The sequence below is a fragment of the Cavia porcellus genome, unplaced genomic scaffold (genome assembly GCF_034190915.1).
Source record: "Cavia porcellus strain 051 isolate PalLab524CR breed Dunkin Hartley unplaced genomic scaffold, mCavPor4.1 scaffold_12, whole genome shotgun sequence".
In the NCBI taxonomy this organism is placed as follows: Eukaryota; Metazoa; Chordata; class Mammalia; order Rodentia; family Caviidae; genus Cavia; species Cavia porcellus.
The window spans coordinates 56053945-56077840 of record NW_026947495.1 but is presented as its reverse complement, the minus strand read 5'-3'; the positions used below and the strand labels follow the sequence as shown (position 1 = coordinate 56077840).

Below are 23896 nucleotides of genomic sequence, written 5' to 3'. Positions count from 1 at the left end.
AGCAAAGTTTTAACTTTTTACTTGATATTTTCTAGTTGCAAAATATTTGTATAAGACTAATCCCACATCAAAAGTGTGTGTTCTGAATGAATTACCCGAGGGAGAAAAAAAAAAAAAAGCAATTAGCATTTAGAAAATGCCAAGTTTCAAGGTTTCACCAAAGAGCAGTGAAAAAAAAGTAATTTAAAAATTGATATGGTTTATTAAGTAGAATGAACTCATATATTATATATTTGTGAATTAGAAAGACCAATATCAGATAACACATTCTCATTCTATCAGTAAAGGGAAACTAAAAGAAATATATGCAACTTGATACAGCAGAATGATCAAAGTGACAAAGGATACTCTGCCTCTTCCACATCTAATAGATAGTTGAGACATTTATTTTTAAAAATTAGTCTCTTAAGACATATATGAAATTTAAAAATAATATTTTTTGAGCATGTGCAATGAATCAGATATTGGGTTAAGCATTTTGAGAAGTAGAGGAAGTAACTAAGATAATCCATTTCATGGGTCTGAAAATTGATTCTCAGAGATGATGAGTAACTTTACTTAATGCCATCCAGCTAGTAATACATAGAGTTAGAGGCTGAGGAATTCTGAGGGTCACAATCTTAACTATTAAAAGCTCTGAAATATCAAGATCTGGAAAATTCTCAGAGACTTCTAAATGCCCCAAATTAAGAACATATGCTGGTGAAAAATGGTTGTAATTGCCATGAATGGCTGGGTACAAAGAATAGGTATAAAAAGATCAAAAAAGTTGAAACCACAGTTAATAAATACATCTGAAACAATAAAAGAGAAATGTGTTCATTTATTACTTATGATAATTCAATTTAACACAAATATAAAATATATTAATATATAATCTTAAATATTACATGAACACGTGTTTAGTATTTTAACTTAAAATCTGTTAAAAAATGTTAGAAATCTGTCACTTGAATATACTTGTAGATGCTTTCAATTTCTTTTATTACTTGAACTGCAAGTTGCTGTATTATGGGCTAGCATTCTCAGCTTTCTCATTTTATGAGCAGGGAGGGGAACTGGAAAACAAAAAATCATTGTGGGAAAACCAACTGACATTTTATGAATTCATGAGTTACAGCCCCTTTCCTGGGCTGATCCCACGAAGAAAACACTACTTTTGATTCTTGCAACAGCACTTAGGACTTACTGAGAGCAAGGATTTGAAGATGAGCAAGATGTGGCGGAGGCTTCCTGGTCGCAGTGTAGAGAAAGATAGCAGGTGTAAAGAAGAGATTTTTTAAAAAGTGCAATGATCTCGAATAACCCTGGGAAAATTGTTTAGCTTTGCTAGATCCCAGTTCTCTGTCTATAAAATGAGGACACGATTAGTGACTATTTCACAAGATTTTCACAAGGAAGACTTAGGTTAATACTGAAAGGGGTTAAGAACAGTTTCTGGTTCCTTGTGAGCTCACTGTCAAAGTCGGCTGCCAGTAAGAAACCCGTGAAGGAGGACAGAGCAGAGTGAGATGGGAAGGAAAGGTGAAGGTCTGATCACAGAGAGGTGTGAGAGGAAACATCTCAGAGTGAGCACAGAAGATTGGGTAGGTTTCCTTGGATAGCAGGAGGTAAGGAGGGGCCAGGCGAGAGGGAGCAGTTAAAACACAGGAGGAAGACCTAGGGAACCAGCCCCGGCAGGGTGTGGTGGCACTGAGCAAGGGGATGTGATAACTTGAGGGAGGGATTCTGGAGCCAGAGCCTGGGGCCCATGTAAGACTATGGGCTGAATCGGGGTTCAGTACTTCTTATGACGGGGAGATCTGCAAAACTGCTTCAGACGCTGTCAAGGAGACACTTGGGTGAGAAGGGTGCCAGGCCTCATCCCAGGTCCAGCTAAAGTGCAGGTGCTTTTATTTTCTTCATAGACAGCCAAGCCCCACTTAATGATGTGGCTATCAAAAGATGCCTCCTTCGCCCATCTGTCACTGTGCGACTGTTAACATAATAATAACATACTTCTGCAAACCAAGATGTCTGCCCTGCAATGCTCCGAGGCTGTGTGGTGTAGCTCATGCTTCTAGGCTACAAACCTATGCAGCATGTTCTGTGCCAAACACTGCAGGCAACTGAACCACAACAGCATCTGTGTATCAGAACAGATCCAATCAGAAAGGCACATTAAAAGATACTGAATGACAGAATTTTTCAGCTGTAGCATAATCCATAGGACTACGAAGGTTTACGGGTCCATTATGGTCTGAAATGATATTATGAGCACATGAATAAAATGTATTTTTATGTACCCCTTTTTATCTGAAGAAAAAATCTACTTCTAAAAATACTTTTAAAATAAATGTTATTTAAGTGTGTAGCATATTGTTAGTTGATACATAAGGAAAGCATGTCCGTATGAGATGAATGAATAGCCATCATCTTATGCCTTCTTCATTATAAAGCAACTAAAATCTCATTTAGAAATACTCCTGAATACTACTGATACTGTTATTCCTGTAGTCTCCATGTTGTGTTACATTTTTCCACTAGTTCCTTCTGTTTGTTACTTTGTATCTTTCAGCTATGCCTACCTCCAACTTTTCTCCCTCCTCTGTTTTATTCTTCCTTTCTGGGTATGTGGTTTTCTTTAAAGATGTTTGAATAAAAAAAAATCTACTGAAGATTTTGGTAAAGCGAGAAATGTGATGAGATTTTAATTTAGAATTTATTTATGTAGAAAATATTATATAGAACTTCCCTAAGCAAGAATGGAGGAGGTGATAAAATGTGATTTCCCCATCACTGACACAACTTGAGTTCTGACAGACTGCGTGTATTCATTGGAAGACCTACTGCTGCACGTTCACTAGCTTCTGCTTCCTTGAAGGAAAATCTTACATTTTCCTTCACATATTTTTGAGAAAAAACTCATAAAACTTTGTATTAAATCTTTTTTCCCAGTATTTTGCATGTTCAATTCGTTAGGAATTATTCTTAAAAACAGAGAGAGGTGTACAGAGCCTGAAGGGCTTGTGTGTCCAAGCCCACCTGTAGAGGTAGAAGCAGCCAGGCACCTTAAGCCTGTGTAAGAGACCAGTGAAGCTGCCAGATAGTCTGCTCATCTTTATGGGCAAGGAGTCCTGATAGGCATGGCCTGGACCTACCAGGACAGCAGCACACAGAAATGGTGGGTGATCACATACCATGCTGAGAACATTATGGCTCTCAATAACCTCAGTACCATTCCTTGGGGGATGCCCAGGAATTATAAAAGCAGAGTGTGTATTAGCATCTAGTTGGCAGGGGCCTGGGATGCCAGCCTTTCTACATACAGAGTTGTCCTATGTGGTTTTCCCATAGCAGGAAGGTGAAATATCCAGATATAATTATACAAGATTGCAACCATTTTTTTTTGTTTTGTTTTGTTTTGTTTTCATAAAGACATGGTGTAGTACATGCTTTTGTTCTTCTGTTCCCTATGCTGTACCTTACTGGATTGTATTATGTGTGAAAGTATAAACACATTTTCTATGGAAAACGAGATAATACAGTAGCCACTGTTTGTTTTGTTATTTGGTTCTGAAGGCCCTGTAAAAAACATTCTCTTGAATGTTTTTATACTATTTTGTTGGGTTTGATACTATTGTATATGAAGTTATGCTCAACTATTTCAAAGAAAGAGACATTGTGGTAGTTACTGTTAATGATGGGTTATCTTCTGGTGAAATACTGTGTTGCTTCAATGATCTGTTCTGATCTGCTTTGTTATGTCCTTTTTTAAAATCTCTTTAATATAAAAAAAGACATAGTATAGTTTAAATATATATTGAATTTCTCAGGAATTGAGCTGTCATTTAAGTGAATGAAAGAGCATTTTGTTCAGAGATTTTTGTTTGTTTATTTGTTCTTGAGTAGTAATGCCTACTAAAATACTCAAATCAGTCGGCCTTTGCAGCTGGGTCAGTCACTGTGAGGCTCCTGGGAGTCCAGCCTTGCCCAGATGTCCACGTGTCTATGACTTCATTGTGTTCCCTACCCCAGCCCTGCTCCACATTTCTCTTTTAAATCACAATATAAGGAATTGTATTCGTTTCTTTGAAAAAGTCTATGCAGGTAATTTGTCTCTGAATTTACTTGGAGAGTAAAGATGATTCATAAAATATTTGCTATGAAAACAGGGCTTGGAGCATGACAGGTGTCCAAGTAACATGAAACCATTTTCAAACTGTTCGGTTTTTCTTATGCTATGGTAGACCATTTCTTGATTTGACTTGAACGTTCCAAGCAGAGACTATTTTATTCACATAGTGTAGGAAATGGAAGACAATAATCATGTCAGAAGCAAGAAGAGCACTGTGTGTGTACTACATGAGGGCCCAGCCATCAAGGTGAGGACGGTTTGCCTGGCAGCCCAGGCTGCAGTCCTGGGTACCACGCTTGAGGCTATAAATTAGAAAATGTACTTTCGGCTCCAAGTCCCATCGCAGCTGCTTGTCTTGAAATCTAGTCAGAAGTAATTTTGGGAAGAGATACGTTATAGCTTTGCCTATGTACTGGAAGCAAATTGTTTTTCACAATTTGATAAAATATTTTATATATAATTACAAATATACAAGAAATATTTCATTTTATTGAATGTCAAATTGCCCAGCATTTTGAAATAGTCAAAATAGAAATTCTTTTTCCTAAGACAGTGACAGTTTTTTTCTTTTTCTTTTCATTGGTTTAATATTTTCATCAAGTTATGCCCAGTTTATCAATAATATATCTTCCAGGATATTGTGTGCATATGTCCAAAGCAGGATGTCGTAGATTCCTCTGAGTCAACCTGGTTCTACACAGCTCTGAACAAATTAAATTCTCGATGACAATTTGGTTGATTCATATACTTGTTATTCTTTGACAAAACCTCTGGAGGCTACAGCAAAATGTTTTTCAGTCCAGATGTAATCATGTTATGTTAGAAGTGCATTTCTACATGTTAGTCTTGGGTAACAGAAAATAAAAGAGATCATTTACTAAACATTTTTCCAAGAAAAAGAAAGAAAGATGTCTGCAGTGGGAGAGGAAGCAGGGAGCGACTGAGACCATGTTTTTGACTCATTAACTTTCCATTAATAAGCTAAGATAGACTCTTGTTTTATATCTCTAATGGGTATTTCTGAACAGACTGTTGGCAGGCACCGTCTTAATAACAAGTACAAACAGTGGACTCACAGCCATGGGCCCCTGAATATGAATGCACATTTCCTTCCTCTTTTAATACTAGTATTAGTGGTGTCTAATATACATTAAATTCTTATAATTGGTAGTGCATGTAGACCCTGAGCCACTTATTGCTATTTACTATGGTTGTGTCTTTAATTAAAACAATAATTTCCATGAACAAATAAAATCACAAAAGCTTAACTCAGAACTAGTTAATATCTAACTTTCAATTTTAGCTGTTAGGATTAATCATGCTTAACAAATATTATCATAGTCAGTGATTACTTTTTAATCTTTGTTTAGCGATAAAAACGAGGAGGACAATTTTTGATTATTCAGATAGTCTCAGAGATAGCTCAACTTGAAAGGCTTTTATAGACTAAAAAAGTAGATATTAATATCTAACTATATTCTAAATATTAACTAGGTTTTTTTTTTTTTTTTTTTTTTTTTTTTTTGTATTGGGAATTGAACTCAGGACCTCACATTTGCCAGGCAGGTGTTGCACAACTGGGCTAAATCCCCAGTAGTAGATAATTACTAGATAATTCTACAGTAGATAATTCTTATGACAGTTGTGATTGCTAATTGGACACTTTGCTATGTTAATCCCATCTTGAAAAAGATACTTAGTTTTGAAAAGACTCTTTGGCTTGCATTATAAGACTTTTGGTGTTAATTTTGTAAATATGTATTTATAAACTATTTATTAATGGCAAAGTATTGTGCAAGGTACTAATCTTGTTCAGGTGTATCCCTAAATACTTGACTTTGGGAGCAAATGTGTACCAGCAGGGGATTTAAACTGATTAACAGTAATTACTTTTTCAAAAGCCACAGAATCTATCACTTTGGTCCTTCCTAAAAGTTAGTGTTAGTTCCTTTTATTTTAAGACCTAATTATTTTCTTCCTGGGATACATTTGTTTTATTTCTCGATAGTTTGTGTATTCCCTATTAACAGTAGAGTGCCTTAGTTTATCATTTATAGTTCACCACAAGCTGATTAGCAGTTTGCCTTTTCATTCATTTTCCTCTCCTACTCTAAGCTTCTCTATAAAGTCTTCCCTGAGGGCGTCTAGTAGAAAGGAACCTTCCCACCAGGCAGCACAGTATTCTCCAGGGCTTCTTCATAGGAATTACCACTTCTCATCTATTTTTCAAATTCTTTCTTTATGTGAATTTCCCAGCTCTTAAGTTTGTTAACTTCCAGATGACTGGAACTTTTGATTTTATAATTTATTAGATAGTCCCCCCTTAGACACCCCAATATAGACACACATATTCATACACAGATCCATGCTGCTGGCTCAGTCTCAGTAGACTATGTTGGCACTTTATAAACCTTCAAAGAGACCTTAAAATTCACTATAATGAAATTAATAAGTTTATGATTAAATCATTTGAAATTTTTCAAATTAGATAATCAGACTCCCTTATCCATTCCCTTATAAATTAGTGCCTTTTAGTACTTTGTGGTCATTTATTGGGTTGGTGAAATTAATTTCTCCATCACACTGTAAGAATTATTTATGTGCATTCTTTATGCAGTTCTTAGTTCTTAAAGACAAGTACTTACCATTATCCTTATCTTATAATAAAAGGCTTTCGGCACATGGGGATTAGGCTTTTGCACAAATACATGGCAGAATTGATTTCACACTTGGAATATCTGGCTCTGAATCATTGAACTGTGCTGCCTCCTCAAATTGGTAGAATTGTCCTTGCCATAGATCTCTAGCTGCACACTTTCCTTGGAGGTTATGTATTTCTTGAGCTAGAAACACCACAGATTGAGTAATTTATAAAGTATAGATATTTATTTCGTAAAGTTATGAGGCCAGGAACTGAAGATCAAGCTGCTAGTAGATTTGCTTGAATTATTTTAGGTGGAGAATTTTGGGCTCCTCATATGTTTTGTATTCAGACTCATTATCAGATATATCAATTGCAAATACTTTCTCACATTCCATAGGCTATTTTTTCACTTGCTGTTTGATTTCCTTTGTTGTCTGCAGTCCTTTAGTTTTATGTAATCGCATGTCTGCTTTTGCTTCTATTACTTGTTTCCTTGGATCCATCTCCAAACAAATCACTGACCACTGCAATGTCAAAAGTTTTTCTACAAGGTTTTACTCATGTAGTTTTACAGATCCAGGTCTTATGTTTAAATTCTTAATAAATTTGGAGCTGATCTGTTAATAAGGTGGGAGCTAAGCTTCCCAATGTTTTTCTTTTGCATTCAGTTTTCACAAAATAATTTATTGAAAACACTATCCATTTCCCTTGGGATGATAAATTGACCATACGTGTAAATTTATTTCTGAGCTATTCATTCTGCTCCCTTGGTCTATACATCTGTTCTTATACAGTGTCATATATCCTAGGCTTCCAGAAGCTTTGTAATACACCATGAAATTGGGAAGTACCTACGTTGTTCTTCTTGTTAAAGATTTCTTAGCTAATTCAGGTCTTTTGCTCCTTATAAATTTCAGGATTGTTTGTCTATTTCTGTGAGAATATAATTGAAATTTTGATAGTGGTATTGAATCTAGAGAGAGCTGTGAACAGTACAGAAATTCTGACAATATTAATCTTTGCAAGCCACGGAAACAGGCTACTTTCTATGTATTTGTGTCCCCTATTTAAAAATAGTTTAAATTTTTCACTACTTGGGTTAATTTTATTTTGTTCTTTTTGATGTTGTTATAAATGGAATTATTTTCCTAACTTCTTTTTTGGATGTTTCATTGTTATTGGATAAAAATCTATCTATTTTTGTATGTTGATGCTAAATCCTGAAATTTTATTGAATTTCCTTATTGCATTGGTGTGTAGTAGATTTTTGAGGATTTTTTTTTTATATACACAACCTTTTGTCATTTGCACAAAGACAATTTTCTTTCTTCCTCTTGTGGACCCGTTTTATTTCTTTTTCTTGTCTAATTAACCTGACTGGATTCTCAGTAGTATGCTGAATGGAAGTGGTATGAATGGGCATTTGCCCTGGCTGAATAAGTATTTCCTGACAAATTCATATTGAAACTTTATCTTCATCGTGATCATATTAAAAGATGTAGTCTTTGGGACAAGTGATTAGACCAGAATCACTTTGCTCTCATGAATGATCTAAAGTCCTTATAATAGAGACTTTAGAGAGAGCTTGGGTCTCTTTTGTCTGTCCTTTCTACTATGTGAGGATACAATCTTCTTCCCCATTAAAGGATGTGACAATAAGATGCCATCTTCAAGGCAGAGTCCAGGGTCCTTACAAGACACCAAATCTACTGGCACCTTGATCTTGAGCTCCTTGCCTAACTTTGAGAGATAAATTTCTATACTTTATAAATTATAGTCTGTGGTATTTTGTTATAGTAACAATAGAATGAGATAGCATTTTTTCTTCAGTTTTGGGGGTTGTACCCTGGGTCTTTGCACAGAGCTACAACTTTAGGTCTTTTGAAATGTTTGACTTCAAAACAGATTCTCACTAGGTCATCAAGTGGTTCAAGTTGGGCAAGAACTTATCATTCTCTTGCCTCAGCCTTCTAGAGTGCTAGAAGTATAGTTATGTGCCATTATGACTGGCAGTGGAGTGGTCATTGATCTTGGAGGAAAAGTTTTCAGCCATAGAGTATGATGTTAATGGTAAGTTTGTCATGTGTAGCCTTTATTATGTTGAAGTATATTCTATTTGTTTAATTTGCTGATAGTTTTTATCACCAAATTGTTTTAAACACATCAAATGCCTCTTCTGTATCTATTGAGATGACTAATATTTTTAAGTTTGTGAGACCAGATCATTTTATTTTTCATTAGCGCATATTAATTATAGAAAACAATGGATTTTGGGGTTGCACATTCATGCATACGTATGTCATACTATGATCTGATCTCTCTGCTTATCCTCCATTCCACTTCTCTCTCTCTCTCCTCAATCTCATTCTCTTCAATAGTCTCCCCTCTACATTCAAATTGTCTTTCCCTTTTACTCTTTTTAGATATCACAAACAAGAAATATGAAACTCTTGTCTTTATAAGTGTAATTTACTTCATTTAAACCACTTCTCTGGAGCCAACTCTTTTCTGGCAAAAGATTTTTGTGCTTCAATTTAGTAAGATCTATCACATTAACTGACTTTCATATTCTTACACTCTGGGAATTGAACCACCCTTACATCCCAGGGATAAATTCCACTTGATCACTGTGCACGATCCTTTTATGTGTTATTGAATTGGATTTGCTAGTTATTTGTGTTTATGTTCTCCAGGGATACCGATCTGTAATTTTTTCTAATGACTTTGTCTGGCTTTGCATCTTGATACTGCTAGCCTCATTAAATGAAATCGAAAATGTTCTTTCCTTCTTTATATTTGGAAGTCTGTGACATAGTTTGGTGTTAATTGTCCTTTAAATGACTGGTAGATTTCATCAGTGAAGTCATCTGGTCTTGCACTTCTTTGGTGGAAAGTTTTTATTATTTCCTCACTTTCCTACAATGGACTAGTAGGCTACATGTTTTGAGGAATTTATCCATTTTTTGTGAATTATGCAGTTTCTGATATATAATGTTTCCTAGTAGACTCGTGATTCTTTATACTCTTGTGGTATCAGTTGTGATGTCTCCTCTTTGATTTATGGTCTCATTTATTCGAATATTTTTTTTCCCCTGAAACAAGTCTCTCAAGATTTTTGTTAAGTTTACTTTTTCAGAAAACTAAATCTTAGTTTTGTTGATCATGTCCTTTACTCTTTCTCTTCCTTTTTTTATCCACAACCCCTCCCCCATTCTTTCTCTCTGCTTCTTTCCTTTCATGATACTGGGGACTGACCCAAGGGCCCTGCACATGCTAGTCACGTGCTCCGCCACTAAGCTACACACCCTCCCCCAGTTCCTTTTATTTTAGAAACAGGTCCGTGCTAAATTGCCCACGCTGGCCCTCCAGTCTGCGATCTTCTTGCCCCGGCCTCTTGAGCTGAGGAGTAGCTAAGATTACAGTGTGCACAGCCTAGTTTTGTTGATTATTTCCAACATTTTAGAGTCTTTAATCAACTTAATTTTCCTCTAATGTTTCTTTTGCTTTGTTGGTTCCTTGTTTCAGTTCCTTAAGGTTTAAAGTTAGGTTGTTTGAGACTTTTCCTTTTCTGCAATGCTTTTATCACTATAAACTTATCTTTTAGGATTGCTTTGTTGCATCCTATACTTTTAGACTTTTTCTATGGTTATTTGTTTCAAGATTTTTAAAAAAGCTTTTCTTTAGACTTCTTCTTTGACCCATTGACTACTCAGAAGCATGTTGCTTGACTTACACAAATTTACAAACTTTCCAATTTTTCTCCTGTTGCTGATTTTTATTTCTGTGGTTAAAAAAAGATACTTGATATGACTTCAATATTTTTAAAATTTGTTTGTTTTATGGTCTAAAATATTATCCTGGATAATACTCTCTGTGTACTTGAGAAGATTTTGTATTTTTCTTCTGTTGTATAAAATGTTCTGTATGGTATTTGATCTATGGTATAATTCAAGTGTACTCTTTTTTTACTGATTTTTTTTTTTTTTTTTTTTTTTGGGTCTGGATGACCTATATGTTCAATGTCGAGTACTATAGTCTTGGACATTGTTGTGTTGTGGTCTGTAGCTTTTTAGTTCTGTTAATATTTGCTTTGATATTTAGATTTTCAATATTGACTGCTTGTAAAGTGTTATCCTTCTTTCTCATTATGTAATGATCTTCCTACTCCTGTTAGTTTTTTTTAACTTAAAATCTATTTTTTTCTGATGTAAATATATCCACTTCTGTTCATTTTTTTATTGTATCTGGCGGAGAATTATCTTTTTCTGCCTCTTCACTTTCTACTAATGTGCATCTTTCTCTCCTTTTCCTTCTGACACTCTCATTGTTTGTAAATTGGTTTACTTAATAGTGTTTGTAAGTCAAAACAGTGTTTTATAATACTTTTTCACTACTTTTTCTATTTCTCTTTTGATTGGATATTTTTAAATGATCTGTCTTCAGGTTCACAGATCTTTCTGCTTAATCAGCTACTCCACTGAAGTTCTCTATTGTATTTTTCATTTTCTCCATTGTATTCTACCAATGGAGACTTTCTATTTTGTTCCTTTTTAACAATTTTGGTCTCTTTGTGGAATATATTTTACCTCTTTTGTTCATATATCATGTTCTTGATTTAAGAAAGCTTTTTTAAAAAAAAATCTGTATAGTTCATTGAGCTTCCTTAGAAATATTACATTGAATTTTTCAGGCAACTTAATGGATCTCCTTTTCTTTACCTCTGTTAATAGAAAGTTATGGAGTTCTTTTTTTTTTTTTTCTTTTTTGCTGTTGTTATTGAAATTTTGCATTGTACTCTTGTATTTGGTCACCTCTTCCAGTCTTGGTTAAATTAGGGAGAGAATGACCTATTCTAGTCGCTCTGGCTAAATAGTTGAGGATCTCTTGAAACTTCTCTATGGAGGCAATTGCTCTAAGACTCTTTTCAGTCTTTATTGGGAGCACTTAGGACTGATGCCTTCTCTCAATCTCGTAAAGCCAGAGTGGTACCTGAGAAACTCTTGCTTACTTTCCTTATATTAGTGCTCTGAAGTATGCAAAGTTAAGTGCCATTTCCCTCCAACACAATATGATTAAGCCAACTGCCATGATGGTCTCAGGAACAATTTCCAGAGGCTTTCCAGAACTATTAGTTGAGGCAAAAGAGAGTCCCAGTTATGGAATATGGAGGAACATGAAATGCTGAAAGCATCTATGGGCTGGTTGAGTGCATTAACATAGGATATTACCTTTGAGATTTGGGGGTAAGTGTGTGCATCTGATAGGTGATAAGTAGAGTCAAAGGTCCTTTATTGAGTTCTGTACCCTGATCTCCCCTTTTCTAACTGTCTGAAGATTATTAGCTGTGCCTACTCCTCTGGTTTCTAGGTAAAGCAAAAAAGAAGTGGGCTTGTTGGGCGTGACCTTCATGGCTGAGGAGATTAAACACTCATTCTACACACACATTTTCTCTAATGAAGAAAACTGTGGGACAAGCAAATCTCTCTCACATACAATGTCCACATGTATTGTCAGTTATCCTTTCATAATGTGCTTTTCAAGAAATGAAATGATTGAAACATTAATTTTATGTATTTCTTTTATACCAAATTAATTAACTCGGGGGTATGAATACTATGCCCTCCCTGGAGCAAGTAGCCTACATGTACTATAAGGGAGGAAAATAGGCTTGCTTTTCCCTTTTTGATTGATGTTTTTCTATGAAATATCTATGCATTTCAAAATCACAGTTATTTTAAGACATTTACTAAACTTCATATTTAAATTTCATAATGAAAACTTTTTGGGATATCACTATTCCTATGTCAGACTCCTGCTTCTTTTTTTCTAAAGGCAACAGGAATTAAAAAACAGACCATATCCAATATAGCTTATGTGTTGGTTATTTTTCCTCTTGTTGCTGAGATAAAATACCTGATGTCCTAAATTAAGGGAGGAAAGGTTTATTTAGCTCACAGTTTGCAAATGTTTTAATCAACAGTCAGCTGGCTCCAAGGCAGAGAGGCACATGGCAGAGAGGCAACAGTTCATGTAAGACAACAAAGAGCAAAAAGGGAAAAGCAAGCCTATTTTCCTCCCTTATATTACATGCAGGCTACTTGCTCCAGGGAGGCATAGTATTCATACCCCCAGACCTAATACTCGACAGTAAACCAATCACACACTCTAGAGTCAGCCACTTATGAAAAGCCTACTCATGATTACACAAGGCTTTGGGGGAACCCTATACATAAGCCATAAAGCCTGAAATACATTCTTCAAAATTAAATATCAAGATATCTTAAAGCTCCATAAACTTCTCTGATTGGATACTTTAAAACTATTTTAATGATATCTTATTTATCTTCATGAATTTCAAACCATGTCATAAGGATATTTAAACCTCATCATGATCCATTCAATAGATATAATATATATCAAAGTTTTGTGATATAATATGTGACAAAACACTAATAGTCCATTCATTTTCATTCAATTTTGTTCTTAGGAGGAGTGGAAGACTGGATCGACCAAAACAAAAAGGAATTAATATAGTAGAACATATGTATTGTGAGGAAAATTTAGAAGAATATAAGGGGAAAGGTAGTGATGTGGGTAGTGGATGGGACAGCAGCTTTAAATAAGACATACAGAAAATTCTTGTTAAAAAGAAGACATTAAAGCGGAAGTGGAGATAAAGGAGTGTAACGGAGTGATGCCTGTGTATATCCTTGGAAGGGGAGGATGAGTAAACGAAATGGCAGGTACAAACTTCTGGAGTGAGAATTAATGTGTTCTGAGAACACCAAGAAGGTTGTACAGGTAACAAAAAGTGAACAAAAGGAAAACATAAAAGATGGAACCACAGAATGGGGACTCACAGACCCTTGTGTGTCCTATGGTTTTTGCTCCAAGTAAAAGGGAGCAACTGAAGGGCTTTGAGCAGAAGTTATGTGATCCTGTGCTATCTCTCATGATCTCTGCAATGCCCTCTCAGTTTGCTGTGAACTCAAATTTGCTTTAAAAAAGGTGTTTTTTTAAAAAAGGAAACCATGAACTGTCATGACTTAACTTTTGAATACTAAAGAACAGATGATTTATGTTTTAAAAAGATGTGCCTATGTGCAAGCAGCTAGGTGACAAATATTTTATACATGAATAAACTACTAAAGGAACAGAGCTGATGTTATAATAGTATTTTAGTTCAACTATAGCACAATATCTGTTGTTCTTCTTTGTTTTGAATCTCTATCTTGAGGAAAAACTTGCAATTTTTAAGTCATCTCTGAAAAAAAATATGGTGTCAAGATACTGTGGGCAATGAAGAAAGCATGATTACATGTTTGTGGATGTTTCTTCACACTTTTGAGGTTTTATTTTACTCCTTTGCAAAAAATTCCTCAGAGTGAGAGAGGCAGAGGCTGTCCTTCTTGTCTTTCAACATTTCCCTGACCCTAACTTATCTCAGAGTATAGCTTCATGTAGCTTCATGATATGGAGTTTAGAATCTGGAAATATTTTTCCTCACTTACGGTTTGCATATAACCTTTTGTTAATTCATCTTCTCACTTTCCATTTGACCACCATAATCAAAAGAACTAGAATGCATTACTGAAGCATCTCTTCTTGGATTTTTTACCTTGGAAAAGAGCACCCTAGAGCAGTAGTAGTTCTCAAACAAGGGGAATTTTGTGTCCCAGAGGATATTTGGAGACATTTTTGATGGTCACGTTTGTGAAGGGGCAGTGTTTCTGATACCTTGAGGAGATGAATGATATTAAAAACCTATAATACACAGGACAACTTCCATCAACATAGAATTATTGATACACAAATGGGAACAGTAGTGAGATTGAGAAATCCTAGTCTAGAACAACAATTTAGAACTCCTGGCATTGAGTAGACAGCATCCTAAGAAGACAGACCTTTCATCAGTTTGAAGAAATCAATCTACAGATTGATCTTCCTGAGATTACAGAGAATTAATGTCGCTTCATAATGGGCTTTTCCAAGCAGCAGTTTAGTATTTGCCATAGTGTATTATAAAAATTGCTTTGAGGGGGCTGGGGGTTTAGCTCAGCAGCATAAGCGCCTGCCTTGCAAGCAGGCAGTCGTGAGTTTGATCCCTGGTACTGGTAAAATGAAAAAGACCAAAAAAAAAAATTGCTTTGGGGCTTGCTTGGAGCCACCAGTGGAAGGCCCCTTCCTCCATGCACAGAGCATGGGCAGACAGAACCAGGAGAAGGCCAGCCTCTGCCCTATGAGGGCCGACGCCAGAAGGCCCTTTCCTCCACATGCCCAGCATCGGCTGAAGAAGACAGATAATTCACCTATGCCCACTGTGCACTGCCACCAAAAGGCGACGTCCTACAGGCAGCCAGTGTGGGCAGAGAGAACCAGCAGATCCACCTTCACCATCAGGGAGCTGCCACTGGAAGGCTCCTTTCTGCAGGCAGCCAGCAGGAGCATGGACACTCAGCCAGGTAAGCCCTAGGCATCTGTAGGCCACCTTTGGAGGCCCTTGGTTCGCTCAGATAGCCATCATCCATTAGCAGAATCAGACAAACACATCCCTGTGTGTCTGCCAGTATCGTGGGAGTCCCAGTATAAACACACAGGCTGAGAGAAGTAGCCCCACCTACATGTACTCCTGATCATCAGTGAAGCCCAGTGTAGCTGCATAGCTCTGGAGAAGCCCCCTCCACACCCTACCACCTCCCTGTAAATCTGGAATTAGAGGAACCCAACTGCCTGTCCCATCCCCCTACCTTCTTAGGGATAGGTAACCTGAGAAGTGCCTGGGACCCCACAACCAGTTTGCTGGGAAGAATTCAGGAGAATATCAAAATGAAGGAGCAAAGGGCAAACTCAGACCTCTAGCCCACACAATAAATATAGAAGATATGGTCATGGAAGAAAACAAAAGTCACACACCTGAAATCTTTGAAAGCATAGCAACTGAAGTAAGGAAACAAATTCATGAGATTGTAAAAACAGTCAAATTAGAAATAATGTCTCAGGTAAAAAAAGAAACTGAAACATACTGAAAGAATTGTTGAGCAAATCTAAAGAAGACATAGACAATAAAGAGGAGCATAGGAAAATGATGGAAACCTTGAATGAATGTAGAAAGGAATTACAATGCATGAAACAGATTCAAAGAGAGATGCAGGAAATTAAAAACTCAGTCAAAAGCTGGCAAAATCTCATGAAAGAGACTGAATATAGACTTTCAGACCTTGAAGACAGGACTGCAGCTAGTGATCTTGAAAGGAAAGATCTCTTAAAAATAACATGGAATCAGGAAATAACAACTCAACAGCTGCAAGATGATGAAAAGAAGCATGACTTAAGAGTGACAGGTGTAGGTGAAGAAGCAGGGGTCAACACAAATGAAATTAAAAGGATATTCATAGAAATAATAGAAGAAAACTTCCTAAACATGGGAAATGGATCTGGCATGCAGATAAGTGAGGCATATAGGACTCCAACTAGCCAAAACCAAAGTAAATCTACACCCAGACATATAATAATCAAGATCTCAGAAATTCAGTACAAGAACAGAATATTAAAAGCTGTTTGAGAAAAGTGACAGATCACCTATAAAGGAAAACCAGTCAAAATCACAGCAGACGTGTCAGCACAAACCATCAAGTCAAAAGGAGTTTGGAGTGAAGTGTTTCAAAACCTGAAAGAAAACTTCTAACCTAGATTGATCTACCCAGAAAAACTATCTTTCAAAATTGATGGAAAAATAAGATTCTTCTACAATAAAGAACAACTGAAAGAATTCATGACTAACAAACCAACCCCACATAGACTGTTAAAGAATATTCTAGAGAGAGATAAGGATGACCAAGGTTCCAGCAACAGCAGCAGAGGAGGATCACCAAACAGGACAGGCAATTGAATGAAGGGGAAAAGTGGAGGGCCAACAACAGGATAGCAGGGCAAAGACAAACAGATGTAAGCTGGTTGTAACCATTAATGTAGACGGTCAGTAATAAAAAGAGTGGCTTTTTTATTGTGGAGACTGGATCAAGAAGCAAGATCTATTGGTATACTGTATACAAGAAACACATCTACCTGGAAACGAAATTCATAGACTGAAAATCAAAGCAGAGAAAACAATTGTTCCATATGACAGGAGGCAAAAAAAAGAAAAGCTAGAGTAACTTGCCTATCAACTACAGAATGGATAAGAAAGATACGGTATTTTCATGCAGTGGAAAGCTACCCAGCTAGAAAGCAGAATAATCTCAAGGTTCCTGTAGGTCAATAAATGCAACTGGAGTTCATGTTCATGGCTGAAACAGTTTGAACTCATATGTGTGAACCCTAGCATAAGAAACAGAAGGAGTTAATGGGATCCAAAAGCAAAATAGTTAATATAAGAGCAAAGGGGAGGAAAAAACTGGAAGGGAAAGGCAGAAACTACTGTCAATTAATTATTGTCTTATCTTGGACTCTTGCATTGTTTACACAGTTTTGTTAGGTTTGGCTTTGTTCTGTCTTATTTTGTTAGATTTTACGCTGTCAGATAGTAGGGGCAGCTATTTTGAATATAATGGGATATTTTATGGTAATCATGGCTTCCTATTATATTGTTTTGAAGTCTTATAATACTTTTATTCATTGGTTTGATGGATTTTATTCTGTTTTGGTTGATTTTATTGTCTGTGATGGTATGAACAGCTATTTTGAAGAAAACAAGACATTATGGTAGCCATTGCTGATTTGCTATCATTTTGTTTTGAAGTCCTACCATGCTTTTGTTCTGTTTTGACTAGTTCTATACTGTTTTTCATTTGATTCTATTATGTGAGATGGCATAAATAAATTTTTTAAGGAAAATGAGATATTATAGTAGCCATTGTTCATTTCCTGTTATTCGGTTTTGAATGCTTTCATTCTTTTGAATGGTTTTATAGTATCTTGTTATGTTTGATACTATTGTATGTAAAGGTATGCTCTACTATTTCAAGGGAAAGAGACATTATGGTAGCTACTGTTGATGACCGGTTGTCTTGTGGTAAAGTGCTGTGTTGCTTACATTGTTCTGTTCTTGCTTTGTTCGGTTCTATTTCATTTTATTCTCTTTAAAATAAAGAAAAAAAAACACTTTGGAGTTTAATAAAATACAATAAGTCAGAGAAGCATCTTCAACAAAATACTAACAGTATTTCACACATTGTAATTGAGGGACAAGAGGGTGACCACACTGCTTTTCAGATTTAAAGGAATATTTTCCCACTTATTCAATTACTTTCTTTGTGGGCTGAGTGATGGTGGTGATTGTCCATCCCATATTGAGAAGTTCAGCTCCAATGTACTCAGAAGAAAACCAATGAGTATAATAACAAATCCTCTTTTCTTTTTATTCCAGTTGATCAAATACACATCTGAGGACTACAAATTACATTAACAATGACAAACTATCAGGAACAATTCTTCAAAGGCTATTTATCAAATTTATACATGTGATGCGGCCATCTAGGAAATTCTCCCTCATTTCCTTATTTCATTGATTGTTTGAACTGCAATATTTTTCACTTTTTAACCTTCTGAAACAAGGTTTACCTTACAATGCAAAGCAATCATATAATCACTGTCACTCAGGAAGTGGCCATGATGTAGTTATGTGAAATTTCTCTGATAAGATAAAGAAAATGTCAGCATCTGTGTATCCTACACCAATGATATAAGAGTTATCGAGAAGTCTGTTCACAAAGGTGTAGACGAAAACAGCTCTGGCCACAGTGAGACTCATGTGCACACTAACAAGAAGCTCACACTCTCACAGCTTGTATTTTCAAAGATTCTTCACAGATATTAATTCACACAATCCCTTCATGAATTATTCTAGAAATAGTATGCCTGCAATTAAGAAATGGAAAGTACTCAGGCTCTTGAGACCTGAAAAGCCAAATCACAATAATAGGATTTTCTCAGTGTGTTCCTTCTACTCAGTCTCCTTGAATTTATCTAAATTTCTGCCATGACACACAGTCTGTTTTTGGATCCTTAAAACAGACCAAGTGCACACACCCTACCCATGACTCTTTTCATTTCTAAAAAGCAGAGAGCCACACAAGCACAACAAAAAGTGAAATAGCAAGTGGGTTTTCATCTTTGATTGAGGAAAGGGAATAACAAAAGAAAGCTCTAAATAAATGAGTGGTAAGATGAACTGGCTGAACATGCTGCATAAACTTCACATTTCCCTGTCAAGAAGTATTACTCTTGGTGAGATGTCACTCCACAAATGGGCACCACTTTTTCTTGGAATTGGGCCAGTGATATGGAGACTAGTTCCCCAGTAATGGCCCTGTCATGGAAATAATCTTTAGGGGAAAGATTAAATTCAGATCAGAACAAATAGACCTCCTGTGCTTGAATGAAAACTGGACTTGAGTGCCAACAGTCCTAGAACTAAGGGAACTGTGTCTCTCAGTCATTCTTCACCAGCAGGAGGCCCTGGCTCTAGAGTAGGAGTAATAATTTTTCTCCACTCTAAGAAAAAGGGAAGAGATTTTCTCACTGAAATGTCCAAAGACTTGCCTATTGCTGACCAGGGATATGAAGTGCATTAGTGACTTACTGCAAAAGAACCCACATATATGCAACCACATGAGATTACAGAAATACCTTCGTTGCAGTGGTTAAAATGAGCTCTTTACAAATACATCTTTGGCTTTAGCAAAGAGCAAAAACAGCCCAGCACAGGGAAACTTTAGTAGTTGCATCTATAGTTCATGAACCATGTGAAACATTTTTCTCCTGCCTCCATATAATTTATGTGTATGTCTCAGGAATCATGGTCATTAGAACTGTTGAAAAATAAGTAAAATAAATATTCCACAAAGGGTAGAAGAAAATTTCTAACATGCATAACTGTCACTTGTTAAAGTTTCCCTTATATTTTATCTTGATAAAATTGCAATGCTTTGTCTAATACGATTTTAGTATTGGAAGTTTCTTCTGGCTGCTCACTCTCTGAAGGCTTCTTATTATATGCACTGAACTATCCTGTCACACACTGTAGCTCTGAGCCAAAGAAACATAATGAAACTACTGCTGGCAAAGGCCAACAACTTTTTAAAAAAGAGAAATCTCAAACAAAATACATAAAACCAGCCAAGTTTTTAAAATTACAGTTTTCATACTAGTTTTGCTATTTCAACTGTTCAGATGTGTACCTCTTTTCCATCTCTGACTTGATTCTTATGTTTTTTGGAATTGCAATAAAAGTCTAAATCACAAAATTTTAGGCTTTTCTAAATGAAACTTATGAGTGACTGAAGAGTGGTGACAGCAAAAATAGGAACAATTTATTAGTGGCTAATTTATATTTGCATTTTTGGGGAAAAAATTTAAAAGTTTAAAAAGGCAAAAAAATGAACTTGAATTTGTTTCTTCTTAGAAATCTTTTTCTAGTAACATCTCAAGAGTTTGGCAGGATTATTGGGATCACTTATTACAAATTTTTACCAGGTACACAAATCTATGTGGCATTCAGTGACAGTAGCCACCTAAATTTTATTTAAATGCCTCAAATCTCCTACATAACATTCTTCTGATGAAAATAAATCTGTATCATCAAACAAGAAATGCCTTTCCTCTTTACAATAAACTACACCAAGCTTTTCTTACTCTTTGTCAGTGATGTGTTGGTAAATGTTTAACAAACAGAAGTTCAAGAAACAGAAGAGCATTTGCTAATCCCCCCAGTGTAAATGCTGATTTCAGGCTTCACTGTGAAGTCTGTAAAAACAGAGTTGAGGCGAGATGTACATAACTCATTCTCTGGAGCAGAGTCCTCGAGATTTTCTGTCAAGGCCAACACTTTAATTTGAGATCTGTATCCATGCCCTTCCAAAATCCCTCCCGAAACTTCACTCCTACAATTGTTTCCTTTCTCCCAACTCACCAATTTCTGCAATGTTGGAGAATTTTTCTACTAGCATCTAACATGATATCACAGCTGAAGGGAACAAGCAGTGCTTTTTAATCCTGTCCACAGCATTCATCACTACTTGATAGCTTTTCGTGTGTGTTTAAACTTTTAAATGATATTAATATTCTGTCTCCCTCAATGAGAATGGAAGCTTCAAAAATGTGAGGACCTCATGCATGTTCTTCATAACTTTATCTCTAAAGTTAACAGTAGGAATACAATGCATATTTGAGAACTAAATTTAGGGAAGCAATAGAAATCTTCACAGTAAACTCTATTTTTCATAGCACCTGTCACTAGAAGCTTCTTTACATTGATGGGAATGAATCTCTCTCTACCCTCTGGTCTCAGATATGCTGTAGCTTCTGAGACACATGAATCAATTTTGTGTGTTGGCCATATAAGAAGTAGAAAAGAAAAGTGTATCTAGCCGTTCACTTATATTTTTATATAGTATGATTTATATTTTAAATATAATTAATATTATAACTTAGCATTAAATTAAATGGATTATTTTCAAGATGATCCTTGCTCCCTTCTTGTTGTGGAGATGTGCTGTCTTATATCTTTTATCACTTGATATTATTCTCTTTTGGGCTGTTACATGGACTTCCTTTCCTGAGTCAAAGCTGTAGTTAATACTAATTCTTAAGACTTCTTTTACACGTGTATAATTAACATGCACTAGGAAAAACGAAGATTTTATTTTATTTTTTTGTTTAAATAGGCTATTTTTTTATGCTCCATATTCTTCCCTGTTGATCTCAATGACCAAAATCTGACAATTCGTCATCTGAATCTCCAGCCAAAGTATCTCTCTTGAGGTTCAAAATTTGCAAACTCAACTTTTCCCCACGCCTCCACTTAAATGTGCTATAGATATCTCAAAGGAACAGGCACAGGCTGACTATGTCTTTCTCTGCTGTACCCTCGTCACATTTCTACTTCCCAGTTTTGCCTATCGCAGAGACTGGCGCCCCTTTCCACCCCTTTGAAAAACCATTTCTTATAGCCCCTTATCACGCTCTCTCTTAGTTGCCTCTTCCCAAGTTCCCTCTGTCACTGGAAGAAAAGGTCTGCCTTCTTCATGGTGATATCCCATAGCACTGTGGGTAACAAATACAGTTTGTTGAATACTATTAGTTTTCTAAGGTATTAGAGAAAAGGGTTATAGATCCTTCTAGGCTTACATGCCTTTCAAAAACCAAGAGACTACATCTACTAGGGGAGTGCCCAAATGGAGTACTCATTAAGTGAATACGGTTAAATTCAATATAGATTATATACTATGCTAAGTTTTCCCTTTGGTGTTGCCACAATAAGCTTTAGAATGACTAATCCAGTATAAATCACAACTCAGATATGCCAACTTGATGCCCAAATACCTTGTGATTATTCTCATTTTTGATGCCTTTTCCTTTCCAATTACATGCTTGAAGCACAGGACACTGAAGCACAATTCTTCTTCCTTAATATCATAGTGGTTTAAATTCAAGTTCCTCAGAGTTTTAAGGAAAATACATATAGAAGAGGATGGAAAAATTGTTAATGCCTTGCAATAAAATTCAAGTCTGTTAAATATAACTCAAAAAGGGGAGAATTCAGACACTAAATATTTCTATTTTTGACAATGATCTTTTAAATTTTTTGAGATTACTTCGTTTTTGCTATTTGTCTTAAAACGTCCATGGAATCACTGTGATTAGAGTCAAGCATTGAACCATAGGGAAAAAGAAAAAATGACTAATTTCTTAACAGTGAAACTAGACTGTATTATAGTTTGGGGTGAGTGATGGAACACCATTTGGGTAGGAAATTGCAGGCAGCAGGAAGATTATTCACTGCTTTTAATTGGAAAGCCTCTGCTGTTTTAGGAAGTTGAACATTCTCCTTGTATATGAGTCTGGGAAATTCCCAGCAGAGAGGAAGAGAAGAACAGCAGGTGTTTTTGTCCCCCAGACAGTCTAATACCTAAACTAGCAGTGAGACTTTCAGTCTGTGTCATGAGGAAAGGAGCTCCAGAGTGGCTGCCATAGTGTATGCAATCCTCTAACACTTTCCAAGCTGAGTAATTTATTTATATAAATGAAAGTGTTAAGTGGTGAGTGAGCTTAGGTATTTATATACTTAGGCATTTTCATTAGTTGCTTGATATTTGAGAAGACATTTAAAAGTCTTTTGGAAAGATGAGCTCATAGCCTATATTGTCAATTTTCATAAGTACTAGACAATATAAAATCAGTAGTAATAACAGCTTGACAGAATTTAATAAAGCACACAAAGAAAACTTATAATTTTCACTGGCTAATTCACACATATGTACAAATGAAAAATGAGTTTGGGAGATGTTATCTTTCCATCTGTACTACAAAGAGAAAAATGCAAAAAAAGTGATTTACCAACTGTCAATAAACGATTTTAAATGGATCCTCATGTTCTCACCCCCAAATAAACTTCCCGTGACCAAAATACGCTTTCTGAGCTGCTCTGCTAAGAATAATATTTAATTTCTGTGCAATTCTGTAATTTCTGTATGTGTGTTACAATACATTGACTTTCAGATCTTTCATTACTTTATAAATCTATAATCGCATTTAGTGTTATTTGTGGTTGAGGAATAAGGAACAATGATTTGAATTCGGTCAAATGTGCGGGCTATTTTTTGTTTCATTTTATTTTCCTTTGAACTCTTCAGTGCGTTCCTCTTTCCACTGAGTTAATTCCTACTCTTCTGAGCTACATTATGGAGTTACAATAAACGTTAGCCTTCCCTGGGCTTGAGTGTTGTTTGAGATTCTAGATTAAAGAGGTAAACAGTCTTGCTGTTAATCTTTTTACTTACATTAAGATCCAACTTAAAAACATATATAGCTAATATCAGGAGAGATTTGTTGATCTTATTGAGGTTGATAAATTTTTTCTAAAGGATTAAGTAGCTTTGAAAATCTACTAATTAAATCTTTAGGTAAGAAGTATAATTCCAAATTTATAGGACAGAATACTGTTTCAAAGAATAATAAGAAACTGTCTTTGCTCCACTTTACTGATGAACTTAGTGATTCATTCTACCACAGAGGCTTTTTCCATCTTCCCTGGACAACTAGAGGCACTGAGTACTGACCTACTGGGCAGTTGTCTGGGCTAAGAGGCACAGGAAAGACGTCACTGCAAAACCTCAGAGTCACAAATACAGTCTTAT

At 35.8% G+C, this 23896-nt stretch overlaps 1 protein-coding gene across 5 annotated transcripts in view; it reads right to left on the bottom strand.

Moving 5' to 3' along the window:
* The window catches only part of B3galt1 (beta-1,3-galactosyltransferase 1), a 529565-nt gene that overhangs the window by 164976 nt on the left and 340693 nt on the right, over positions 1–23896 (bottom strand). The window lies entirely within an intron of this gene.